Source organism: Bombus vancouverensis, unplaced genomic scaffold (assembly GCF_051014615.1).
Source record: "Bombus vancouverensis nearcticus unplaced genomic scaffold, iyBomVanc1_principal scaffold0039, whole genome shotgun sequence".
Taxonomy (NCBI): Eukaryota; Metazoa; Arthropoda; class Insecta; order Hymenoptera; family Apidae; genus Bombus; species Bombus vancouverensis.
This window is the reverse complement of record NW_027468930.1, coordinates 350,490-376,363: the sequence shown is the minus strand read 5'-3', so window position 1 is coordinate 376,363 and position 25,874 is coordinate 350,490. Positions and strand designations below refer to the sequence as shown.

The 25,874-nt window shown below is 36.6% G+C and overlaps 2 long non-coding RNA genes across 4 annotated transcripts; both read left to right on the top strand.

Annotated features, from left to right (window-relative positions):
* Positions 1–9,546: 9,546 nt before the first annotated feature.
* On the top strand, positions 9,547–25,183 carry LOC143304542 (uncharacterized). Of its 2 annotated transcripts, none has more exons than XR_013061197.1 (3): positions 9,547–11,022; positions 11,222–11,634; positions 24,336–25,183. It is a non-coding gene; the product is annotated as an uncharacterized LOC143304542 (long non-coding RNA). The 2 variants fall into 2 exon arrangements; XR_013061198.1 differs by having other exon boundaries at positions 9,547–10,962; positions 24,336–25,182.
* On the top strand, positions 11,652–13,857 carry LOC143304543 (uncharacterized). 2 transcript variants are annotated; one of them, XR_013061199.1, is made up of 3 exons: positions 11,652–11,777; positions 12,560–12,642; positions 12,877–13,857. It is a non-coding gene; the product is annotated as an uncharacterized LOC143304543 (long non-coding RNA). The 2 variants fall into 2 exon arrangements; XR_013061200.1 differs by lacking the exon at positions 11,652–11,777 and having other exon boundaries at positions 12,065–12,642; positions 12,877–12,966; positions 13,067–13,857.
* Positions 25,184–25,874: the final 691 nt, after the last annotated feature.

Sequence of the window (25,874 nt, the reverse complement as noted above, 5' to 3'; positions counted from 1 at the left end):
GCACAAAAGAATTTGAAGAAAACAACAACTTCTTGTCCAAATTGTCCCGACCAACCTCAGCTATGTATAGAATGTTTTTTTTTTATTTTATTTTTATTTTATATTTTTTATTTTATAACAATTTTTATTTACAACGTATTACAACGTATTTTTATTTTATAACAATTCAACAGTTTTATTATTATGAAATATCTTTTCAAATACCTACGACGATCCTTAGCAAGTAGTCAAATAAGCGACACCCGAATATGGGTTACGCGGCCTGACCAGAAACTTTGCTGACACCCGAATGCGGGTGTCGTGGTAGTCAACGTGTTAATAAATGTTCTTCAGTAAATTATTAATTTGAATTAAAATACTGGTGGAACTAATATACCTAATTTCGTTTTTATCATGTATTGTTTATGTAGATAGCTTGCTGAAAAAATTGTGCAGGAACGAATCGCGTAACAAAGTACAGTGCATTCGAGATGTAACATTTCAGTGCAAATAATAAATTATTTTCAAACAAATAATCAAAATTTTTATTTAAATCTTCTCGAGATTTTTACGTATTACAAGACAATTGTTATTTTATAAATTCAGAAACATAGTTATATCCACTGTATATACTACGTACATATATGTATAAAATATATGATTTTTTAGGAATATCTCTCTACTTTAAACTGTTACTAGCAAAAATACTTTGCAAGTAGCATTCTTATATGTTGGATTACAAGCTATTTCAATTAGCCTTGTAGTGAATATACCGTACAATATTTGTAATTTTAGCGAATGTCGTGATATTGTTCTGTAGGAGTACCGAAACATAGTTATCTTCTATTAGCAAATAAAATTCTATTTTTGATGAAATTTAGTAAAAAATATTAAAGTATCCGAGGAACAATTTCTTTTGTCTGCAAAAGTCACTTTGAGCAGGTGAAATCGAATCCTCAAGATTTTGATTAACTTGTGATGATCCGAGATACAGTAAAACTTTGCATCGCTCTATTGAAAAATATTCGTGCGCTAGGAATAAATCTCGAGTAAATAATGAGTTTGCTATTTTAAAGATAAAACGTGTAACAGGCATTACATGTAAGAAACACAATGCGGGCAAAATAACAGCTCACTTAACACTTCTGTTAATTTCTAAATACATAGGATTTTTCACCAGATATTAGCGCTTTTATTGGAACAAACAAATGAAAATGAACAATTCCGTGTAACATATTTCGGAGCCATATTGATCTGATATGTCAAACATATACATTGATATTTCGAAAATTAAAAATTATTTTCTAGAGTTGACATGTTGTTTTTCAGGTAAGTAAAGTGTTTTTTAATGTATACTATATCTAATTTATTAAGTGTAATTACTAGTTATTTGCCCCACTTTTATAATTTCCTTTGTATATTATATACATTATAATCTAAAACGTATTTGTTCAACGTATTTGTCGTCCAATACCGATGATTTAGTCATAGACCGAATTTCTTTTACCTGTAAGTTCAATATTTTGGCAACTGAGACTAAATTAGAAGGTGTCCGTTTAATTTTTCTTCTACCTTTTCCCATAGAAAAATGTTTGAAAGTCCAAAACAGAAAAGAGAGAAATGGTCAGAGGAGAACATGAATGGGGCTTCGAAGCTACTCTTCAAAAATAAAATGGCCCAAAGACAGGTCACTGAAGCTTTCAATGTTTCAAAAACGACGAATGTGAAGTCTGGGCACACGTCGAATGCGCAGATCAAGAAAATATTAAGTATTTTCCATACGATATACATAATAATCAAATTTGAATAAGAATATGTATACTGACATCTAGAGGACTTTTTAAAACATTATTAACCATTTAGAGCAAAAGATCAAATAATTAAATAATTGATCGGTACTGGACGACAATTTTTCGTTTCCTACAAATTCCGACATTACTATTCTTGCACATTGTTAATTCGTCAATTCGTATTATTGAATTTCATAAAATTAATTTTCCTACTTTTATCAAGTTCCACTTGTGCTATAAAGTCACTTTGTAAATTTTCACTTTTATCAACTCTAGCACAAGGTACCGTGCGACTCTCCCCTGCATCTTAATTTGTATGTGATTCGAAATGCAAATTATTCGATATTTTTCATACCAAACTACGATAAAGATTCTTAACAACTTCTGCAAGATTACCTATACTAGCATTTATGACGTTCCTGTCTCACAAGATCAATAACCAAGCCTTTTCCTCGATTCTTTTTCTCTGATGAAACGTTAAATAGTTTTCTTCCTTCTTTCTGTCCGGATGAATTTTATCTTTTTCGTAGGTCATTGATATCTGGTCGCTTTTTTAAATTACTTTTTCCGTAGTTTTCATGTCACAATAAAGAGATTAAAAAATGCTGGATCAAAATTCTTAATGCTTTTCTCACCCACGCCGTACTGTTATCTTTCTGTTCATGTTCAAAATAGCGAATAGAGGTACATATAGAGGCGAATACTTCTGTGTTTAGTCTATTGACACCCCCTCCCTCTCGCCCCTTGATGAGGTTGACTCGTGTTAGATTACAATGTCAGTTTGCCTAACAATCAGAACTACATGGAATTTTGGGGATATACAGGCTGAGTCTTCAACAGCAAACCACCTGAATAATTCTTTCAATTTTTTGAGACGCAGGGAAATGTTTGAAACAAAAGTTGTTTGGTTTCGAGGAGGCTATTACGCGATGGAAAAAGTTTTTCTCAGATGGACGCGTTTACGAGTTTTAAAGAACACTTTAATAGGCTTCGTTTTTTCTTTTAAGTGTAGCCGTGTAGTTTTGAATACCTATTTGTCCCATTGTTGCTCTTTTGAAGACGGATTTAAATATCGCGGTCATTTAAGGTCACTCAAGGTCATAAAACGTAGTAAAATAGTCCAATCGAACGTAATGTTTCAATATTCCGAAACAAAGGAAAATGGATTTACCATTTTCAAGATAAGCGGCCCGTTTATAAAACACCATTAAACTAGGAGACGCAATCAATTGGAGAAAAGATAAATTTTCTGTGACTACTTATCGTACTCGAATTCGACTCTACATCTTCGTTACTTTGTCGAAATTGCTATGTATAATAATTATTAATTATGAATAACGAAAGAAATCCTTAACCGAAAAATACTTCGTTATTCAGTATTCGTTGTTTAATATAATTATAAAACACCAATCAATAATAACACAGGTACTTCACAGTGAGATATTTGAATTATTCATCTAATATAAAGAATAAGAATTTTGGAACAAAAAATTAAACGGTTAGTACAAACATTCGATAATTGCACGAAAAAGTCCTCTACGTAGTTACACAGCCGTCGTGTCCACTTTGAGAAGGACAGATTTCCCTGAGGTATCGCGGAAATTTGGCGGTCCATTGCGATCGAGCAGTGTAACATGATCCAATATTATCAGTTATCGTTGAGACAATGTGTCCGAGTAATCATTCAAAACTGAAAATTGCCTTATTTTAGGCTTTTTAAAATTAAATTTCCACTAACGCATTTGTAGGATTTCCCCGACTAAAATAAGATCAAACATGATATAATATGAATAATATTTAATTATCAATTATTAAGTAAGCAAATATGTTCCAAATTTTATCGTGTTTGGTGTCATTTTAACCAGTAAAACGCGAGAAACATATTAGCAAAAATTTCATTGATCAAAAATCGCAAATAAGAATCTTTCAACTTATCGCCAGTCTTTAACGAGGCTCTCTTTCTCTTTCATTCGCGTTGTCAATTTTGAGGAATAGAGTCGTTCCTACGTCTCCATAATTGTAACGTTTCAGTCCCGATTTTTGTGCAATTATCGAATGTAATTATTAAAATTGTATACACGACATATTACAAACATTGAATCGAATCTTCTTCTGCAAAACGTTATCGAACACGAAAAAACGAACACGAATAATCGAATCGAAAATTACTAAACGATCGGCTGTTGGATAAGTGTTTACTAAGAATCTGACTAAGTACACTCTCTTAAATGCAAATGACTCATTGAACTTTTTTGATATTAACTTTTTAATGAACGGCAATCCTCGAATAAAATCTTACTCAAACTGATAACATTAACAAAATATTTAAAAAATGTCAAAATCGGCGGTATCTCCTTTTTTTGTAAATATTTACCGGCTATTGAATCCATTGATTCTCGATTGCCTTATCTGTTTGCTTGTGTATATCTTTTATATATACATAGATGGATACACAAATAAGTTTCGTCTATGGCGAGATCAATTTAGCCACCTGAGTAACCAGCTATCTTTCGAATCAACAGATACAATACCGATACAATGATACGACATGCGATGTACATACTCGAAACGTTACAGATTGAATCAATGAATTAATGAATTAATGAAGAGTAACTGCTAATCATTGGTAGGATACACGCTTGTTAAAGATCGAAGATGTCCGTGAATTAATTAGCTTTGAAATTAAAAGGTTAGGTACGTGGGAGATTTTGCGTTTGAGGAAAATTATTCGAAGATAGCAATATGGTTGATGATACGGAAGTGTAGGGGTAATAGGGTGAATGCAACGAGCAATGTATAATAAACAATTGATAATTGGTAATAATGTATAAATAATTCGTAACGATTAAGAATAGAAGCAGATAGTAATATTTAATTAGAACCCATGTTTTTTGTTTCAACTTCCAATTTATGTTCCTTTGATAGCAAAAACTAAAATAGAATTGATTATAATAAATTTTGAATATAGGAGATTGAAAATTGAAATGGTTTATCAATTGGGCTGATTTCAAACTAATCTCGTAAAAAAGTTGTAAAGAGGAGAAATATAGCTTTAAGAAATACGCAATTAGTCGAGTGTTTACGGTACGTGCCAATAACAAGACAAGCTTTTGACTTTTGGAGAAGTCGACTGTAACAAAAATATATTATATTATATTATATTATATTATATTATATTATATTATATATTATATTATATATTATAGCTATAATTTTAGCAGATACTGTTTATCTATTTCGTTTTGCGTGTATTAACGTTCTCATGGTGTATCGTATAGTAATTAATGCATCAGATTATATACATATCGGTGTTTGTAGGTAACACGTTATACAGAGTGGAGAAGCAGCATCAAATTGTCACGATTGCAAAATAAAATGAGTGAACGGCTGGTGAACGAGCAAAATACTCGTACAATAACAAGTGAATGTAAAGGGAGCTCTAAATTCCAAGAAATTCCATTTTATCAGCCGAACAAAATGTATAATCTGATAACGTTTTGAGGATAGTAAGTTAGGTGTTTGTTCGACCAATCGCGGGGAGACGTAATCGCAAGGAGAGACGTCAACGGGGCTCGTAAATCCCCGTTACGATTATAACAATCGACACCACGAATTGATCGATCCCCTGATTTTCGTTGAGATAATAGGGGTGATTGAGGTTGTATAACCCTGTGATTCACAGAATTATAAATTATATGTTTCCAGCACTTAGATTACACTGACGTAGAGAAATAAGTAATTAACAACTTGTCGCACGAAGCTAAGATAGATATGTGCGTTAGAGCAGGGCTCTTATAATTAGATTTAGTGTATTAGTGGACGTAGCACTATGAGATATTTAGGAGAGGAAATGTATGCTCGACAATACCAAGACCGACTCTCGCGTTATGCTTAGACTGCCCCGCTGGGCATTAGCGTATACTTAGTAGTTGACTTTTCCAACGATGTAGAAGAAGTGAAGTTGAGTGACGATGCTGTGTCGGAGGAAAGCTAAGGATGGGTGTGTCTAGCGCACGGGACCATCGGATTTGTTGGTGCCGATGTTAGTTAAGAGAGTGAGGGAAACAGGTTTCGCTGTTAATTGGTTAACCGAAGGGTCTTAACCGCCCTCGAGAGAAAGTGGTTAGTGGGAGGAAAGTTGCAGCGCACGTGAGAAAACTAACTTTCCCTTGTCCCGCCGTGGTAGACAATAGTCTTTAGAAATGCTTCGGACACAGATGTTTGTTTGTTTTGAAGGACCTTAGCAGGCAAGTGACTCGGGTTTATGACGGGTGCTTAAGGATATTGAGGGTACGCCGTACGGAAAAGCGGACATCTGGTGTCCGTCTGGCCCGCGGTGTGTGACCTGGGCCAGGCAGAGAGGCCCGGCGTAACATTAGGCAGGCGAAAAAAATAGGTGTTAACGATCAAGTATAACAGATACAGTAGTAAATATTCAACAATTTTTCAACCGTAATGTATTTATACACAAATCTGCGTACTTTGTATCAAAGTTTCTGTTGAAAATGACAACGTGAGTTCGTGCTCGCCATCCATATGCAGATGCGTTAGTGATAAGAAATAGTAACTAGAGGATGATGCTAGTTACAATCGATAGATTTAATCGATAGGCTTAAGATGCTTTTTTGTTTTTATCCCTAGTTTTTGTAAGCGTGTGCAATAAAGGCTTTTTTTGGCTCAGAACGGTGTAATAGATTTATCCATTCAATAAAATAATAACTACTCTGATCTTACCTCTGAGTATAGAAATAACAACAGTTTCGATACATATGTTTTTATGTACAGCATGTATAAAAAGTGTCAGGGCGTATAAGTGTCCACTAGCGTGATTTCGGAGGATCGGAGCCTCTGGATCGATTGATTCACGCAAAATTTTGTAAAAATTGACGTTTGCTGGCACCGTATGCTACTTAGCACGAGGATCAAATGGAACTTTACTGGGAAAGTATATTTGGATACCATGATGTGCAAGATATTATTCTTGTATATGTAGGATTTGTATACATTTTAATCAATTTACTTTTTTTAATCAATTTAATCCTCATTTTATCAATAAATCCAATTATTTTGCCATCTATCTCTATTACCGACTATCGAATTGTTCGTTGTTCCAAAAATGTGTTGCGCGCAATACTGGGCACTATTAAATAAATTTTCATTTAAATAATTGTTGAAATGTTAAAAGACAGAAATAAATTATTTGCAATTTCAACAAGTTTAGATATATTATTTAAAATAATGAGATTAATTGTTATTTACAAATTTTATTTTCTATTTATTCTAAAAGAAAGCTAATAAAATCAGAATCTTTGTTTGAAAGTCTTTTTTCACGCAGTAGATAATTCTGTAATAATGTGAAATCACGCTGATTGCTCCATTCTGTTTATCACGGGCTATCCCACCTGCTAACGAAAACTTGTTGTTTTCTCGTTGATGTCACATTGCCTACTTTCTACCTGACTGCGAAATATAAACTTGTTGCGAATAATCTCGATGTAAGACCCAATGAAATTTCAACGTCATTTCTCCAGAAAACGGTTCAATTGCGACTCATAGCTTATTTTGAAAAGTTGGCAAGTTGGTCCTCGCGATGAGTAGACGTTTGTAAAACTGTATCATCCAGAGTCGTAGAATTAGGGTGGTCCGGTCAAATAAGTGTATTTTTTATATACTCTGTACATATACAGGCTTTTCCAGAATAATTCCATACCGCCAGACAGGATAAGACGTCAAACAAGAAAAAAAACATTTTTCTTTTCTTCAGCTTATTTTTGCGCGTAAACTTTTTGTATTTAAAGCTAAAGTTTGAAATAGTTGTCGATACTCTGTCACACTGAACGTATTTCATTGTAAGCTAGCTCAAGCAGAAACAAAGCCTTATACAAGAAAACTTCATCCTCTTCCTTTGACTTACTTTTGCATACAGAAAAATCTGCAGTCTAAGTGTGCTATCCTGAGATTCCTTGATTATACATATCTTTTCTAAATTTTTCGTTTCTGTTAACAAAACTTCCATAAATGATAAAGTGCAGGTATTCCTAAAGGAAAAAAAATGTAAAGAAACTAAAATTAACGCCCAAACACCCAAAATTTCAACATTAACCCGCCATATATATATTGTTAAATATGTAAATTCGCACGTTCGTGGGGAGACGCGATCTCGAGGAAGTGCGCCAACGGGAATCGTAAATTCCCGTTACGATTGACTAATCGACGCCACGAATCGTTCAATCCCTTATTTCTTTTGGGATAATGAGGGTAGTTAACTTGAAGAGAACGCTGCTATTAACAGATTATTATATATGTCGGAGATGAAAGGAAAACCGGAGCCTTCCCTTTGCAATTTTGAGGAAGCCTTCTAATGCTTTAGCCTAGATTTTATCATAACTGTAATTAAGCAATTGTCATTTGTAATTGTTTGACATTTGTGAAAGCGAAAGTGGGTTCGAGGTGACAACTGGTCGCCGAACGTAGCCACGGTCACGGGATAAGCGCTCGTTGAACTCCATTTCACAGTGCTAATGCAGTGCACAACCATTTAACCGTCGAATCAAGCAAAATATCTCGCAAATCGCGAAAATTTCGATTTTTTGGACGATAAATGGCCGTAACTTCCTTCCCGTTGGAGATATTTCGACGTTTAAGCGCTCGTTGAACTCCATTTCACAGTGCTAATGCAATGCACAACCATTTAAGCGTCGAAACAAGCAAAATATCTCGCAAATCGCGAAAATTTCGATTTTTTGGACGATAAATGGCCGTAACTTCCTTCCCGTTGGAGATATTTCGACGTTTAAGCGCTCGTTGAACTCCATTTCACAGTGAAATATATATATATATATATATATATATATATATATATATATATATTTTGAATGTGATAGTGTTAGGTTAAGGTTAGTGTTCCGGTGAACATTCTTATTACGTCCATTGCTCATTATTATTCTGGTGAACATTCTTATTACGTTCATTGCTCATTATTATTCCGGTGAACATTCTTATTACGTTCATTATTCTTCGCTCATTATTATAGTGATCATTGTTATTACCGTTCATTTTATTACCGTTTTTACCATTTTAAAAATTACCATTTTTATTACCGTTGCGGAGGCATCTCCATCAGAGGTTCCTTATTATTATTATTTTTTCCTTTTAAATGTCTTTTGTTTTTATGTATGATATATATATATATATATATATATATATATATATATATATTTTGAATGTGATAGTGTTAGGTTATCTATTTTACGTTTGTTATTTTTTTCAATTTTATATTTCCCCCCTTTTAATTAATTATATATATATTTTTTTTTTTACATTTGTAGTTGCGCATAGAATTTATTAAAGAAAAGTGTTAACAATGTGTTTTCATGATTTATTTCTCGCGCCTGACTTCCATTAATCCTTAATATTCCTGTCGCCGTGACGCGTGTAAATCTAACATGGCTGCTCATAAATGTCATCAGTAAAGTTTTTAGTGACGGGTCTTTAGTTTTGTTTGATATCGAAGTAATTTTTCGTCTGTCGCTCGTTTTTCCTTATTCTACCGCAATTAGAACATTTATTTATTAATATTGTTTTAAAGTGACAATAGTATAATATGTATATATATATATATATATATATATATATGTTTATGTTGTGTGTCACTTCAATATGGCTAATGTTTTGTAATTCTTCGATTGCGTTATTTGTTGTTTTGAGTAGTTTATTTTATAGAGTATTCGATAATATAAAACATATGCACTCACACATACATATATATATATATATATATATATACGTATTTATATGTATATTTCTCTCGTTCATGTAGTGTTCGTACGAAATGAAATGTTAATTATTTATTTTATATTAATTTCTTTTAATAAGATAGAACACGCACACGCACACGTATATATGTATATATTTCTGGCAAAGTGATTTTCATTTAGATTCTTTTGTGATATAGTATTGTGTATTTGAGGTTATGTGTCAATCATTTGATTTCATATATACATATATATTTTGTATTGTGACAACATAGTATTGAAGGTTTTATTTCTAGATTATTGTGCGTTTTATGTGTCTTTACATATTTGTGCTTGATGACAGAATTTCTGTAAGCAATTCCTCAAGTCGTTGCCGTGTTAATTATTTTGAGCGTTTGGCCTGTCGACAGGTTGTCGCTTGGTCCCAAGTGTTGCGTTGTGTGTTCTATTTCTTTTGTAGATTATTAATAGTGGTTTAATTTAGAAAATAGATTATTTATATGTTTATATAGAGACATGCATGTTTCATAATGTAGTTCTTATTTTATAATGCTTTACCGGCATGTAGGCTAGTTTTAAGTATGTATTTCAGATTGTAGAATGCACAAAGATTAGTAATAGTTTAGAATATAGATTTTTATATGTTTATATAGAGACATGCATGTTTCGTAGCATAGTTCTTATTTTATAACTCTTTACCGGAACGTAGGCTAGTTTTAAGTATGTTTCTGTTTAATAAAATGCGCACACATATATATATGTTTCTGACAATGTAACTTTTATTTCTTTAATAATACAATATTGTATGTTTTATGTATTCGTTAGACTATTAGTTTTTAACTTCGTATATACTTATATTTCATAAATTGATAATATTGTATTTGTTGCATAGTATTATAAGCACTAACACTAATATTTACTAGTTTATTACATATCTAGCATATATGTTTATACTTATATGTAACTCTCCAAGTTGATTGATTAAAATATATTTATATATACATGTATTTCTGGCGCTTCAATTATTTCCCTTTTTGTAGTTATTCTTATTTCCTGGTTTATTTGTTTGGTTCGTAACTCGTTCAATCCGTTAGCTTGTTTTATTTATTTTATTTTATACTGGTTGGATTTATTAGTCGCCCTCGCTTTGTTAATCCTTCCTTTCGTTTCGTAGTGCCGTGTGTTCGTTTGTGCATTCAAATCCTTATTCGCGTGTTGTGTATAGAATGGTTTTCTTGTTCTTGTTACGGCGCGTGCGGAGCGCGGGACGTGACAGCCCCGCCCTTGGAGTTCAAATTTCCAAAGGAAATTTGACTGATGGTATCTCTGAGTTCGCTCAAGGCGGACGTAGATGTCGTTGGTAGTTGAGTGACCACCGGTGTTATCGATATCCCTTGAGGTTGTGCTGTTTGATCATCGATATTTCGTCTTCTTTTGAGGTATAGTAGCGGGTGGGTGACTGAGCCGCATATTGCTCCTAATAGGGCGATTCCGCATTCGTAAGTTTCACGTAACTGGTATCCGTGTGCGGCTATATATATTATTGTCTTGATTAGTTTAAATATTGCGAGTATTCCAAATATTGCTGCACTGACAGTTCCAAATTCCATAAAACCAGTCCATAAGCTTGATACGGTATTTTTCGCTATTGTCGTTAATGTGTTTTGTCCAACATTCCCAGGATGTTTACTGTTCCAGGGACGATTGTTTTTCCTGTTGCTCCTCTGGCCAATGCGTTCAAGACTGCAGATTTTCTGCCGGGAACATGACGTGGTCCTGTAGTGCATCGTCTTTTGGGTATACATTCCGCTCGTGGCCAACGACGATGGTGCTGAATATCGCCACGTTTGGCGCACGTCCGGGCGGAGTTCCTGTGGTGCGATTCCTTTGCCAAACGGGTAGTTCCGAGTAGCATTTTGTTGTATGTCGTACCTTTACTTGTACCGGAATGCATTTGACTATATGGACCGCTTCTCCTACGATCAATGTTGAGAAATGTTAAGTTGGTATGATCGCTGCTTACTACAAGCTAAGTTGGTACGACTTCTAACGACGCTCTTTTGTCTTAGAAGTCGACCACGTTGATCTATTTACTTGGAGATTCCTGTGTGGTAAGACGTGTTATAAGACTGAAATATATTGAAGAAAACGAATTTAAGTGAATCGTTATTTTATAAACCCAAAACCTTATTAAATAACAATCAAAGCCATGTGTCCTGGGTTTTGGTTATGGTGTATGCAAATTCGTCGGGCGGTAAGTTTGCCAAGCTTAAAGAGTTCTCTATTAGTTTCTTCTGTGTGGTGTATCTTTGCGTCAGTGTATCATGGTATAATGTTTTCATTTCTCGAGTTTATCAGAAATAGGAATAACTTTTTATAGAAAAAGAAAATTTTATATTTATATATATTATATTTTTTTTCTTTCCTTTTTTTTCTTCTTTTTTTTCTTCTTCCCCTTTTTCTTTTTTTTTTTGTTTTTTTTTTATTGTTAAAACATTTGTTTTATTTTAGGTTTTACATACTTGTTATCAGTGAAAATAAATATTATGAATACTACTTGGATTGGAATTATATACATATATGCGTACAAAATCCATTTCTACATGTTAGATATAATAATATAACAATACTACGTAGATTAATACACAATAAAATATCCTTTTACTCCGGTTATATTTATTACTAACTCTCAATTAATCTATCTTAATTATTTTCTAACCACTTTCTATATTTATCAGCTATTTTATTTCTTCTTGTTAATCTGCGAAATCCACGCATGTACACTTCCTTGTATGGTGATTGATTGTTCACGAGGTAAGTTGCACTTTCACTGTTTTCGTTATTCGTTGAACTAACACGTTTTACATTCAAACAGTAATTGGAACACTCGTAATAAACTTCTTTTCTTTTTCCAAGTTTCCGCTATCTGTGTCATTCGACGAACATTGCCACGCCTCCACAGCACCGTTATAACATTTAGCGATGCTGCTCTTTGCAAATGAGGCAATTGAAGTTAATTCGTTCGTTTATTTTCAGCTAGTACATTGTGTTCCGCAAGCAGGGAGCCATAACCTATTTTGCATGTAGACCTTCTTGTATGATGATTACTTGTTTACAAGGTAACTTTCACTTCCCCTCTTTTAATTATTTATTGAATCGACATGTTGTATATTCAAACAATAATTGGAGTGCACATAATAATTTTCCCTTTTTCTTCTTAGGTTTTCGCTATCTGTATTATTCGACGAACAGTGTTACACCTCCTTTTGATTTATCCATAATATAGTTATAACATTTAGTAACCTTGTATTTTGCACCGAGACAATTGAAACTAATTTATTCACTTATTTTAGGTAGCTGTCATACATTGTGTTCCACGAACAACGATCCATAACCTATACTTGCACGTACACTTTCTTGTATGTTGATCACTTGTTCACAAGGTAACTTTCACTTTCACTAGTTAATTGTTCATTGAGTTAACACGTTTTATATTTAAGCAATAATTGAAACACGTATAATAATTTTCCTTTTTCCTTTTAGGTGTTCGATATCTGTATTATTCGACGAACAGCACTATAACATACACTACCGCACTACGTTGCCCACTGAAATCGCTTTATTCGTTGCTTATTTCGATTATGCGCTAGTTTTAACTTGTTTAAATGCACCGTTCGCGGAATCCCTTTTACTTCGATCTTGACGTTTTGGTTCTGCAAGATTTCTAGCACTTTGTATGGTCCAGTATATTGATCGGAGAATTTTCCTTTACTGGGTTCTTTTAGTAAATATATCGAATCTCCTATTTTAAAATCTTGGGGGTTGATTCGTCGGTCGTAATATTCTTTTGATCTTAGTTTGGATTTTATCAAATTTTCTCTTGCCATTCGTTGTACGGTGTTAATTTTATCGAACAGATCTTCGAGATATTCTGCGTAAGTTGGTTCCATGTTCTCTTCGATTATTACTTCACCAGTAGGTTCTCTGGCTAGATGTCCAAAAACTAATTCGTGCGGGGAGAATTTCGTTCCTTCGTGTACAGAGGTATTATAGGAAAACATAGCTAATTCTACCCATTCGTCCCAATTTTTGGAATTTTCAATGTATAATTTGAGATATTCTATCAGCACGTGGTGAGATCTTTCGATTGAACCGTTACTTTGTGGATGATATGCCGTCGTGGTATATTGTTTGATGCGGAATCTCTTTGCTACTTTCTTCATTAGTGAGGATGTAAAGTTCGTTCCTTGATCAGTGAGAATAGCTCTCGGTGACCCGAAACGACAAATAAATCGCTTTACAAAAACGTCCGCTATCTCGGCTGAAGAGATTCCTCCTAGTGGAATCCCAATTGAGTATTTTGTTAATAAGTCTTGGATAGTTAATATATATTCGTTTCCCTTTTGGGTTTTTGGTAATGGACCTATAATATCCATACTAACCTTATCGAACGCTTTACCTGGTGTGTCTGTAAGTACCATTGGTTGCTTTGCTTTTATTCTTGTGAGTTTCTTCAATTGACATTCCTTACATGTTCTTACGTAATCTTGAATTTCCTTTTTCATATTTTCCCAATAGTAATGTTGTCGTATTCTTTGATAAGTTTTTGTTATTCCTTTGTGTCCTGCTACGCTTGATTCATGTTTTTCTCGTATTATGTTGTTCCGCGCTTCCACAGATGGGGTAATTACTTCCCCAGTGCAAATGGTGATGGCTAAGGTTTTTTCCATAAATATTTCCTTTAATTTTCTGATTGTATATCGCCAGGGTATTTCCTCCAAGTTTCCTTTGCTAATGCTGAACGAAGTTAACTGTTTTTCATTTACTGCATCTAATAGAGATCTTAGCGAGTTTAATAAATTTTCTGGTGTTATTGGAATATTTCTATTTTCCTTTATCGGTAGGAATACAATGTATTTTCCAGAATCGTAACTCAATCTTGCTTTTTCTAACATTAAATCTTCATAACGAGGTAATTTTCCCGTTTCCTTCATTTCTAAGGCTCCTTTATCTATCGGATTGCCATGTATATCTATAAATACTACTTTATGGTCATTTACTCTCGCAATTGAGTCTCGGGTTTCTGAAATTCTTAGTTCCGCAATTATCGTAGGTCTCGTGTCCTTTTCTCGTTGTTGAATTAGTTCTGGAATTACAGTGGAGGTCTCTTTTTCGCTTGTTGTATCCGTGCCTTCTTTTTCTCGATTGGTTATTTCTCTATCTGTACTTACATCGATTTCTGCTAATGCTTGGTCTAAATATTTTATGGGGGTTTCTTCTATTGTAAAATGTTTTCGGGTAAAACCCTTTCCTTGATTTTTAGAATCACTGGATTGAGGCAAGACGTGTGGTTTAGCTTCGAATATGGGAGAGTCTTCGGTTGACGTATCTATTTCGAATCTTTTTGAGACAGGATAGCGAATCGGTGAGACTTCCTCTCTCTTTCTGATTGGTAAACAAACTTCCGGAGGGTTCCTAGATAATGCGTCTGTGTTTGCGTTCGCCCTGCCTTCTTTGTATACAATATCAAATTCGAAGTCCGATAACTTTAATTTCCATTTCCAAATTCTTGAAGTAGGATCTTTGATAGAATGCATCCACACTAAAGGTTTATGATCGGTTACGATGGTAAACTTTCTTCCGTAAAGATACGGTCGGAAGTGCATGGCGCTGTAAACAATTGCCAGACACTCCTTTTCTATGGTAGAGTAGTTTTGTTCGGCGGGATTTAATAGCCTTGAGGCATACGCAATCGGCAAATCCTTTCCGATTGGCCCTTGACTCAGTACACCGCTTATTGCATATCCTGATGCGTCTGTAGTAAGGTTAAAGGGTTTAGAAAAGTCTGGACATTGCAGGATGGGTTTCGTCACTAACGCTGTCTTTAAATTATTGAATGCGTTTTCTTGATTTTCTGTCCATTTAAAGGGAGTGTCTTTCTTTAATAGTTGTGTCAATGGTTTCGCGACCTTGGGGAAATCGGGGTATAAATCTTCTGTAATATCCTGCTAGTCCCAGAAATTGTTTGATATTTTTCGCCCTCTTTGGTCGTGGAAATTTTGATACGGCTTCGACTTTCTTTGGGTCAGGTTTCACGCCATCCTCACTAATTATATGTCCTGAATAATTCACCTCGTGTCGTAAAAATTCGCACTTATCAGGTTGTAATCGTAATTTAGCTTTCCTCAGTCTTTCCATTAATTTATTAAATTTAATTTCGTGTTCTTGGAGAGACGTGGAATAAATCACTATGTCATCCAGATAGACGAATAGTTCTATTCCTTGCAGACCAGATAATATTGAATTCATCAAACGTTGAAATGTTGCTGGGGCATCTTTTAATCCAAAGGGCATTCTTTTGAATTGAAAATGCCCGTATGATGTCGAAAATGCAGTTTTGTGGGCATCTTCCTGTGACATACGGATCTGGTGAAAGCCCGATGCCAAGTCAAACGTGGAAAAATATTTTGCACTTCCTAATTGATCCAATATTTCTGTAATGTTGGGTAGTGGGAAGGCATCGCCAATCGTTTTATCGTTCAATTTTCTATAATCGATGACTAATCTCCAGCGCTTATTTCCTTGCGAATCGGGTTTTTGGGCACAATCCATAACGGGGAGTTATATGGAGATATTGATGGTTCCACTACGTCCGTATCTAGTAGTTCTTGGACCTGTCGATTTATTTCTTCTCGATGTATTGGTGGATATCGATACTGTTTAGTATTGATGGGTATATTATCCGTTGTAATTATCCTATGTTCCAGAACTTCGGTTGCTTCCAATGTATCTCCTGGAATATGAAACCTATCTTGATTATTACGAATCAATTTTTTAGCATTTTCCTTTTCTTCTTCGTTCAAATGTTCGAGTCGTGGTAACTCATTTATTTTATCGTATCTACTTTCCTCCGATCTTAGAACTGTATTGCACGCTGTCCTAGGAAGCGGAGGCGGGGGGGGGGGGGATTTTCAAATTCTTTAATTACCATCGTTGGTGTTGTAAATACGTAATCTCTCGAAGTAGTATTTATTACTCTTATGTAACCTTTTCCTTTATGATTCCTCACAACTGCATTACCAAAATAGATTCCCTTGTTCGGCTCGATTCCTGGAATAAATCCCTCTTTTATCTCTGGATTAGCGATATTAATCGAACACGTTATTGAACTTCGCTTCGGTATAATTATTTTTTCTTTAGTATCGAAGGGAATATAAATATTTCCCCATCTGATATGTTTTCCCTCATAATCTAAACGAGCCTTACAACCTGCAAAAAATTCGGATCCTAGGATTCCGTCTTGATCGATTAGCAATGAATCATCGACTACATGAAAAACAACCGGATGGCCCGCAACCTGTATTACCGTCTGCCCTAAGAAAACCAGGCTCGTTGCCGTAATTCCTCGCACTTCGATTGATTCCTTTTCGTCGATGATGGCTGAATCGAGTATAGCAGGTTTCTTGATAATGTTGATTTCCGATCCAGAGTCTAATAATAAACTCGTCTTAGTCTTTAGATCTGGGGAAACTATTCGTGCAGTTGGGGTCGTTGGGGAATCGTTAAATTTTATTGACATAATTCGGAGAGGTCGCCTTCCGAATCTGAATTCAACTCCTGATGATTTTCCTTCGCCGGTTGCTTGTGCTTCACTCTTTTCCTTTTGCCTTGAGATTCTGGATTCTCTGTCTGTGACCTCGTTTGGTTGTGGGATGACTCCCCCACAATATTTAGTGGTTGTTCGTTCGATCTTATGGTCGGCATTGCGTTCGCTCTGTCTCTCGTTATGGGTGGTGGAGTCGATCTCGCGGGGGTGGCTGTCCTTGTTGTGTTTGTTGCCGTCGGCGCCGGTCGCCTGGTTGCCGCCTGTACTCTTGGGCGAAGGACGTATTTGGTTTCCCGATGGTCTCGAAGCATAGGGTACGACTAATCCGGCATCTACTCGGGCTTTAAATTTGTAACAGTCTTTCACTAGATGCCCGGGTTTTTTGCAATAGTTACACGTGATATTTTGTCTTGTAGAATTCAAAAAATTCTGCGATGGAGGTAGCGATCTTCGATCTTGGCGGTTGTTCCTGATATTGTTGTTAGTGTTCGAAGGATGTGCGTTGTCGCGTCTGTAATAGTTCGAGGGTGTCGGTCGTTGGGGTCGCGTTCTATCGGTTATTTGTTTCAATTCGTGTGTTGCTTTGACGGCTTGACGATACGCATCTTCTAAAGTATGGTACCCTGCTATTTTTACTCGCACATATACCTCGTTCGGAAGTCCTTCAACGAAAGCTTCTTTCGTTTCCCAATCTATAGTATCTTGGATACCGGGGGATATGATGCCGTAGTCGCCTCTTTCTCCGTCCACTATTGCCAATCTAAGATTTCTAACGGGATCCATATAATCTAATATGTCTTCCCCGGGTCGTTGAAATATCGTTCCTAATTCCCCTTTATATTCGTTAAGAGATTTCTTTGGGCCGAATAGATCCTTTAATTTGTTCCCGAAATCGTTTAGACTCATTAATTCTGTGTCTTCGATGGCGAGGAGCGCGTGTCCACGGAGCTTATTTACTAACAATTTTACCAATTGAGGTTCTTGATATCTGGGAATCATATTTCGCGCGCGCTCACAAGCTCTTAAAAAGTGGAATACCGATGGTCGATATCCGTCAAACACTGGCACCGATTCGATCGCATCTTTTAGCTTAATTGGCTGGGTATGTCCACTCGGCTGGACCGTCTCTTGTTGCGTTGTCGGCGGCGATACGGGTGTTTTAGGTTCTTGTTTTGTTTTAAGTTCGAATAAGCCGCTTTGTAATTCGGCGAGTTTTGCACTCATATCGCGAAAGTTCGCATCCCATGCTTTAAGCTTTTCCGACAATGTCAAAACCATTTCTTCGTCCAACGATTCCACTACACTCGCCATTGTTTCTTAAATATTTGTTAAATATATATATTAATCAAGATAGACTAACTAAATATTAACGACAAGACATGACTGAACTCGGTGCAAAGGAATAAAGTTATGCTACACGAAATAACTGGTAACACAATACACAAAACATTAACTAAATTAAACGAGACTTACATAAATGCAAGTCACGTATAATCGAAACAATGACTATTGAAATTCGGTAACAATACAATCCATGCTATCGCATTAAAGTAGCACACGGTATTGACACACACAATATCACGAAACACAAAACAATATTACAAAACACTACTAAATAAAATTATAGTGATTAACAATTAATTAATTATTTCAACAACACGTTACTGTTGACATTAAACCAACGCCATACCAAAGAGACACGCGAACGACCATGTTGAAAAATTCGTCGCGCGCACATACAAATAACAGCCTATGCAATACAATACAGCATCATAATAGCAATGTTAGGTACTAATAAAAAAAAAAAAAAAAAACACAAGAAAAAGGGGGAGAGAGTTAAGGAAAATATATATAATAAATAACAACTAACATAATTATAACATATTATATATGTTATATTATATACAGGGATACAGTATTCGTACAAAGGAACAGATCCAAACGAAAATTATATATATAAAAAAAAAATAAATAATATATATATGTAATATTGTGATATAATATATTTACAAGGAATGGATGATACAGATGTTAATCGGACAGAAAAAGACGATTGTTGTTCAACCTGAACTATTCACACCAAACGTACAGAAGATCACGTGGCCAAGATCACGTAGGTCTCCTCTTTCCAAAACTACGCGATCAAAAACAAACGCCTCGGCTCTCGCGACATTCCACGCGGTTCACCCGCCAACTCCCAGGCCTCACACTCACGATACTACACTCGGCCATCCTGCAATAACATCTGCCCTCAGATGTTGCCTCCTATCTCGCTGTCATCAGATGCGTCACTTTCGGCGTTTATGACCCAAGGTTTCATAAAATCAGCAGTAGTTGATGACCGTTTTGGCCCCTCATGCTCTCCTACCTTCTCCACAATGTAGCGATCATTCCACATTGCTCGCACTATCCGGTACGGACCCAAAAATCTTTCTCCCAGTTTTAATCCTGGGCCAAACTGCGTTCTCTTTATGGCCACCAACTCTCCACTTAGGTACTGTTTCGCACCTTTTCTTCTTTTGTTGTAGTGCCTCCGATTTTCCTCTTGAGTAGCAGCAATTTTCTTTTTCGCGTCCTCACGCAGTTCACGACGTTGCTCTTCGAATTCCACCACCCATTCTTCTTCAACCAATTTTCGGATCTGTGGGTCTTCTTTAGTTTGCATCTCGACCCCGACAAGTAGCTGGAAAGGAGTTTTTCCCGTGCTCCTGTTTAATGTAAAATTCAGGTATTTCTGTACTTGGTCGACATGTTTATACCAATCATCGGGTTTAGGGGCAGTCAGTTTAGTTAGTAAAGGTATGAGTGTCCTGTTTACCCTCTCTACCTGCCCGTTCCCCCTCGGCGCCCCCGTCGTGACTAATAAATGCTTTATATTTTCTTCTTCGCAATACTCTTGGAACGCGTTGGATGTGAACGCTGTTCCCCGATCAGAGATAATTCGTCGTGGGTTCCCAAAAACAGCCGCTTGCTTCTTCAGTCGATCGATAACATCCGCGGTATCAGTAGATCTAGTAGGATAAAGCCACGTAAACTTCGTGAACGCATCCACTACTACAAAGATGTGTGCGTATCTTTTCTTTGTAGCTGTCATAGGGCCCACATGGTCAATATGGTAAGTGTCTAACGGTGTGTCACCTTTGTCTAACGGATTTAGATATCCCTCTTGCTTGCCCAATTTTCGTTCGGCTAGGATACAATCGAGACAGTTAGATACCACATGCTCGACCTTTTCACGTAGCCCCTTAAACCAAAAGTCCTTCTTGACTATAGCTTCTGTTTTGGTGACCCCAAAATGCCCACGCTCGTGCGCCTGCCTGACTACCTGAACCTGCATAGCCTTCGGTACTACTATTAACACATCATCCTTACACTCTTTATACAAAATATTGTTCCTTATTACATACCTATCGACCTGATTGCACGTTGCGGCGTCTAAAATCCTACGGACTTCAACGTCCTTGTTCTGTGCACTTCTCAACCGTGCAATCAGCCCGTCTTCACTTTCCGTTACATACATAGTGCTCGGCAGGGGGTTTCTACTCAGAGCATCCACATGCTGCATGCTTTTACCTGGCCTATGACACACCTGATACTTAAACTCGTCTAGTAACAAGGCCCATCTGGCTACACGCACACACAAATCTTTCTTTTTCATTGTCATAGCAAACGCTTGGCAATCCGTGACGATAGTAAACGGCATACCTAACAGATATATTCTAAACTTGTTCAACGCTTTTACAATTGCTAGTACTTCCAGTTCGTAACTGGTGTACTTTGCCTCGGCGGGAGTTGTTTTTCCGCTGGCAAAGTAGACCGGATGGAATTTTCCATCGTCCAGATCTAGTTGCATTAAAATTGCTCCGTAACCCTCTGCGGACGCGTCTGTATGCAACTCAGTCTCCGCGCCCATTCTATACAACTTTAACACTGGTTCGTTGACAAGCGCTGTTTTCAAGATTCCAAAGGCCTCTACTTCTCGATCGCCGAACTGAAATTTTACCTCCTTTTTCAACAAATCCGTCAAAGGCTTAGCAATCTTCGCGTATCCCCTAATAAATTTTCGGAAGTACCCCGTAAGTCCCAAAAAACTCTGAACCTTTTTAACAGATGTTGGCTTGGGAAAGTTTGCTACTGCCCTAGTTTTATGTGTAGACGGCCTTATGGTATCTTTTGAGACTATATACCCCAAATATTCAATTTCCTGCTGCAGAAAACGACATTTTCCCCAGTTTATAATTAGCCCATACTGCTCAGCTAACTCTGTGACCATTTGCAAACGTCCCCACGCCTCCTCTAAATTCTTTGCAAGAATAATAATGTCATCCATATACACGATAACAATACCTTTACCTACTACGTTCCTTAAAGATCATCGAAATATACTTCTGAAACACAATGGGTGAAATCTTTAAACCAAACGGCAACTTCAAAAATTCATATTGGCCCGATGGCGTAACGAAAGATGTATATTTTCGGCTGTCTTTGTCTAAACACACGTGAAAAAACCATTCTTTAAATCCAACGTTGTGAAAAACAGAGTACCTTGCAATGCATCTAAAATATCATCAATTAGAGGCAATGGGAAATGTGGACACTCAATAAGTTCATTAAGCTCGCGAAAATCAACACAGACTCTGATAGAACCATCTTTCTTTCTAACTACAACTATGGGACTTGCATATTCTGAGTTTGACGGTTTTATTGTGCCTTCATTTGTCCATAATTCCATCAACTCGTCCACCTCTTTTTTCTCCGAAGGCGCCAATCTTCGCGGCCTTCGAACCACAGGTTTGTCACTCTTTAAAACGATTTTTGCCGTTATCCCAACGTCCCGCTTTTTCTCCGGCCTATACCCCCTAACGATATCGCGAATCGCTTCACGATAATGCGGTTCCCGTACGTGTGTTAGGTCTGTTTCGTCGGTCTGTTCTACCACGTTAACTCTAAACACATCCGGCACGTCTTTGTTAGTCTGTTCGTCAAGCCGTAAGAAAGTCACTTCGCCTCGTTTAACCCGTAGCTCTACCTGATCCAGAAAATCAGTGCCTAACAACAGGCCGTGCTTCGTCAATATTTTGTTTGAAACAACGTGCAAAGTGATTGGCAGTTTACACCCATCAACCGTCATTACCTTGGTGAATTCACCCCAGGTCTCATTGCCAGCGGAACCAACACCGTCGAACTTAAGCGTGCATTTACCTAGCGGTGGTGACCCTAACCTCGCATACTCGTCTGATCGAATGAACGTGAGATCACTACCCGTATCCACTAGTGCCACAAACCTACAATCATCTATCGCCACTTCCTTCACATACTTCCCCTTTTCGGATCTTGACACTACGCAAGTCTCTTTCGGTCGTGCCGTACACCTCGCTGCAATATGTCCAAATCCGCTGCACTCGGAACACCTAACACCTTCTCCCCTCTCCGGACACTTAACACTTAGATGATCCTCACTACCGCAAATGAAGCATCTTCTTTTCTTCATTGCATCTACAGATTGACTGGGCTTCCCGTTCTTCTGGGTTTTAGCCGGCTTCACAATCGACTTTACTCTGCGACTCTTCTGCTCTTCGTACATCACTAACCTCTTCCTCAACTCTTTGATTGACGTAGCGCCGTACAATATAGCCTTATTGTTCTCGTCGTCTATTATTCCATCCACTATGTATTCCACCTTTGCTTCCTCCTCTATGTCCACATGGTTGGCTATTTCGAGCATGCGGTACATGTAAGCCAAACATGCTTCATCACTCTCCTTTTTTGTTTCTTCAAGTTTCTGATGTACTTGCCTACTGTTGACTTTCCTCGAAAATTCTTTCACTAGCCCCCTCTTCAACTCATGCCAAGTCCTGGCATGACACTCGAAGCTCGCAAATATTTTCGCTGATCCCTTCAGCAGCTTCCTCGCGTAGACTGCCTTCTGCCCATCCGACCACATGCACGTATCAGCGACTTCCTCGAACGACTCGAACCATCGTTCGACATTTTCACCTTTGTTGCCACTAAACGACTCTAATGCATCTTCGACGTCTCTAAAACTCAGTGTCGAACCAACACATGCCCTTCGACAATATTCATCACCTGAATACACCCTTCGCGTACCTCTCTTGTATCCTCTTGCGTTTTTTTTGTCATCTTCATACTCACTTTCGTCGTCGCTTTCTTCCTCCGACGATATGTCATTACCATCCATGGCCGCTTGTAGCCGTGCGCGTAATTCTACTTTTCTTCCCGTCGTTTTTAAACCCAAACTAGCGAGGCGCTCCTTCAACTCCTTCGTATTCATTTTCTCAAAATTTTCATCTTCGTTACAATCACGCTCAGCTCTCTGTACATTTCCTAAATCTCGTTGACCGGTTAGCTCTTCACCGCCCGTCGATCCCTTAGGATACGATTGTCCAGCCCTACACCATTGCACGCGCATATATGTATATATACTCGAAAACAAGGTACATTTGTGATATTTATTCCTATTGATGATATATACTTATATATTTATAACAATAAAACAAATCTCATTTATACTACTTACCAATACGTACGCATATATGTATATAATTACAATCCAAGTAGTATTCATAATATTTATTTTCACTGATAACAAGTACGTAAAACCTAAAATAAAACAAAGGTTTTAACAATAAAAAAAAAACAAAAAAAAAGAAAAAGGGGAAGAAGAAAAAGGGAAAGAAAAAAAATATAACATTGTTAGGGAAGTGATACATTTACACTGTACATGAGAGTGTGTGTGTAAGGGCCAGAGGGCGTCAAGGTCTTAGTGGAGACAAAAGACTGTTGCCAGATGTTAGAAGAATCTAGGATAGTCGGTTGGCGACCAGCGTGCGTGCAAAACGTTCTTCAGAGAGTAATATAGATGTATAACTGTTGTGTGGGAAATGTAGGCAATAATTTGTATTCCCATATCCTCGAATTTCCTTAACAAATATATATAAATATAAAATTTTCTTTTTCTATAAAAGGTTATTCCTATTTCTGATAAACTCGAGAAATGAAAACATTATACCATGATACACTGACACAAAGATACACCACACAGAAGAAACTAATAGAGAACGCTTTAAGCTTGGCAAACTTACCGCCCGACGAATTTGCATACACCATAACCAAAACCCAGGACACATGGCTTTGATCGCAGGAGAAGCGGTCCATATAATCAAATGCATTCCGGTACAAGTAAAGGTACGACATACAACAAAATGCTACTCGGAACAACCCGTTTGGCAAAGGAATCGCACCACAGGAACTCCGCCCGGACGTGCGCCAAACGTGGCGATATTCAGCACCATCGTCGTTGGCCACGAGCGAAATGTATACCCAAAAGACCTCGATGCACTACGGGACCACGTCATGTTCCCGGCAGAAAATCTGCAGTCTTGAACGCATTGGCCAGAGGAGCAACAGGAAAAACAATCGTCCCTGGAACAGTAAACATCCTGGGAATGATGGACAAAACACATTAACGACAATAGCGAAAAATACCGTATCAAGCTTATGGACTGGTTTTATGGAATTTGGAACTGTCAGTACTCGCAATATTTAAACTAATCAAAACAATAATAGATATAGCCGCACACGGATACCAGTAACGTGAAACTTACGAATGTGGAATCGCCCTATTAGGAGCAATATGCGGCTCAGTCACCCACCCGCTACTATACCTCAAAAGAAGACGAAATATCGATGATCAAACAGCACAACCTCAAGGGATATCGATAACACCGGTAGTCACTCAACTACCAACGACACCTGCGTCCGCCTTGAGCGAACTCAGGGATACCATCAGTCAAATTTCCTTTGGAAATTTGAACTCCAAGGGCGGGGATGTCACGTCCCGCGCTCCGCACGCGCCGTAACAAGAACAAGAAAACCATTCTATACAAAACACGCGAATAAGGATTTGAATGCACAAACGAACACACGGCACTACGAAACGAAAGGAAGGATTAACAAAACGAGGGCGATTAACGGATCCAACCAATAAACAAAATACATATACACACAATTCTAAATAAACCAGGAAATAAGAATAACTACAAAAGGGGAAAATAATTGAAACGCCAGGAATATATATATATATATAAATATATTTCAATCAATCAATTTGGAGAGTTACATATAAGTATAAACATATATGCCGAACATGTAATAACCTAGTAAATATTAGAGACAGTGCTTCCAATACTATGCAATAAATACAATATTATCAATTTATGAAATATAAGTATACATGAAGTCAAAAACTAATAGTTTAACGAATACATAAAACATACAATATTGTATTATTAAAGAAATGAAGGTTACATTGTCAGAAATATATATATGTGTGCGAATTCTATCAAACCGATAATCTAAGATACATACTTAAAACTAGCCTACATTCCGGTAAAGAATTATAAAATAAGAACTATATTACGGAACATGCATGTCTACATATAAATATATAAATTATATTCTAAACTAAACTACTATTAATGTATGCGCATTCTACATTATTGATTCAAATCGATAATCTAAGATACATACTTAAAACTAGCCTACATTCCGGTAAAGGATAAATAAATAGTTGACATTTCATTTCGTATGAATACTGCACTGCCAGGAGAAATATGCATATGAATACGTATATATATATATATATATATATATATACGTATATATAATTATATATATATATATATATAATTAATTAATTAAAAAGGGGGAAATATAAAATTAAAA